Consider the following 2,747-nt stretch of genomic DNA (forward strand, 5'->3'; position numbering starts at 1 on the left):
AGCCAGTTCCAGGCAAGGCGATGAGGAGGGAGGATGGCTTGGGGAGCTGCGCCGGAAGGTTTCTGGCAGGACCCGGGGAAGAGTCGGTCTGCTGCACCCCTGCAGGGTGGCCAAGGGACCCCTGCAGTGAGGCCAGAGCTAGAGAAGTCTCCTCCCTGGGTGGCCTTGAGCAGGAAGAGCCAGCAAGATAGGTCAAAAAGCTCAGAGACAGAGGAAACTCAGAGAACCGAGCCTGAGGGTGAGCACGGGCACAGACGTGGTGCTAAACACAGCAACTAACAACACAGGGACGAGGAGTGGGACAGTTGGATGACATGGCACAGAGACAAGAGACGAGGTCTCACTATGGTGTCTAGGCTGGTCTCGAATTCCTGGCCTCCAGCAATCCTCCTGCCTCCGCCTCCCAAAGTGCCAAGATTACTGCTGAGGATGGACTCATGCAGGGATGCTCATCGTCTTTTGATGAGCAGTGGCAGCAAAATGGGGAATTTGGTAAAATGCAGATGCTCAGGCCCCAGAATCAGCAGCTCTGGGGATGGAGTCCAGGAATCTGTGTCTCAATAAGCCTTCAAGGTGACTCTAATGTATGCTAAAGGGTGAGGACCACCCTAGCATCCTCCGTGACCACCTTTTTTATTTTTAATTTAATTTAATTTAATTTTTTAGAGACGGGGTCTCACTCTGTCACCCAGGCTGGAGTGCAGTGGCACAGTCATTGCTCACTACAGCTCAAGTGATCCTCCTGCCTCAGCCTCCCAAATAGCTAGGACTACAGGCACATATCACCACACCTGGCTAATTTTTTTTTTTTTAATTTATTTATAGAGACAGCATATCTCTATGTTCCCCAAGCTGATCTCGAACTCATGGCCTCAAGCAATCCTCCCATCTTAGCCTCCCAAAGTATTGGGATTATAGGTATGAGCCATCACACCCAGCCCCTTGCTTTTAATGGCCACTAAATACAAGCTTGCTGGGGAGCAGGGGCTCCCTTACCATCCCTGGGTCAGTCTAGACAGGTAGATAAATGGCAGACTTGCCAAAAGAGAGACACAAGATGTCAAGTCTGGGTTTGACATGGGTTGGACCGAGCGTGGGAGAGAGTTTAAGCAAAACGCCCCAGATCATAGAAGAGCCATGGACAGGGCCAGGTTAAGTAATAGGACTCTGGGAAGAATGGGAACCCACTGATAATCTCTCCCCTATAGAACGAGCTCTGGAAAACTACGGATGGTTTTTGGGGGCGTCGGGTGTTTTTTTTTAGACTTTCTCTTGTCTTTATTCTGAGGAGGAGGAATCCTCCTCATCTTCATCATTGAACAAACAGGGGGGTCTCACCTCAGGACTCAGAGCAGCGACAAGCTGCACTGCTGGACTGGTGACTGGGACCAGGGACTGCCCAGTTGCTGAGGCCACTTCAGCATCCAAGCAAAACCCTTGGTTTACACTTGATTGGGGTGAGGTGGCACCGGTGGTCAGGTCTAAACTTGAAACTGACTGGGAAGAGCTCAGTAGTCCCTGATTTAAACAAGAAGGTCCTGTGGCTACATCTGTGATATAACCTTCCAAAGCCTTTGGCACCAGTGACTTAGCAAGTTTCAGATCCTCCAGGGAGCATTTGCCTGACTCCAGGCCAAAGGACATTCCCATCTGCTTCAGACTTCTGTGTCATCATGGATCTATAAGGTGTTGTCAAAATTAAAAAGATACTCAAACTTGTCGTTGGAGGTGCTGCAATCTACTACTGTTTTTCTGCTTGTATTGATGATTATAAATGGCAGCTGAATGGTCAACTTCAGAGCTGGAGGGCCTTGGTTCTGTTGCTCATTTTGCCGAGCTCTCTGTACCAGGTTCTTGAAAGCAAATTGCTGCAGAAGAGGTTCTTGCAGCTGGGCCTACTTCTGCTTTATCCGTTCTATCTGCCTCTGCTTTTCTATCTCCAGGTGTTGACATTCCTGAGCAGAGTTGGTGGGCAGGCCGGTGCACTTGATTTCTTTTTTCTCCTTTGAAATTATGTTCATTGCCAGGAGCACTTTTAAAGCATCATCAACTCTTCGCCTAATGTTCTTCTGATCATACACCGAATCAGCAGCCAAATGGTTATTTGAATTGGTGAACTCTGACACCAGCTCATCCGCAGCCTCATTATATGACGTGGCGCCTTTTCATTGAACTTTCTCACACACGTTCATTGAAAAATGTCTCAAGCCCTTTCCATTTTTATCTCCTTTTTTGCTTCATTTATCAGGTACTCAGCCAATAGCTTCTGCTATGTGTGTCTGAATAGCCATTGCTGGTGCAGGGGTATATGGACTCCCAATCAGAACACTTCCTGAACTGGTTAGTCTCTGTCGTGTGCTTTAATCGTGTGGGGTCCAGCATTCTTATTTATTGTTCCTAAGGTTTTTGGTAAAATCTTTGTTGATGAGTTGGTGTTGGAAACTGAAAATGCAACAAATGAAGTGTTACCTATTGTTGGACTGAGATTCTGATCTATAAATCCTCTTAGTTCTACATTTGTGGAAGTTAAACCAACATTTTTTTGCCGTCATGTTAAACTGTGTTCTATTTAAGATTCTGTAGCGCCATTAAAAAACAAACAAAAAGGGCAACCCCTTTGGGTCCTCTCCCACTCTGGGAGCTTTACTGTCCTCTCAATAAATCCTGCTTTCTCTAAAAAAAAACAAAAAACGCAAAACCAAAAAACACTTCGTTTTCAGTCATTCTTAAAGAACAACCACTGCTCG

General features: G+C 46.8%; 1 pseudogene; it reads right to left on the bottom strand.

Annotated features, from left to right (window-relative positions):
• Positions 1-1,278: 1,278 nt before the first annotated feature.
• LOC103250768 lies at positions 1,279-2,536 on the bottom strand (annotated as a pseudogene).
• Positions 2,537-2,747: the final 211 nt, after the last annotated feature.

Source organism: Carlito syrichta, unplaced genomic scaffold (assembly GCF_000164805.1).
Source record: "Carlito syrichta isolate Samal-C Ts95f unplaced genomic scaffold, Tarsius_syrichta-2.0.1 Scaffold132850, whole genome shotgun sequence".
NCBI lineage: Eukaryota > Metazoa > Chordata > Mammalia > Primates > Tarsiidae > Carlito > Carlito syrichta.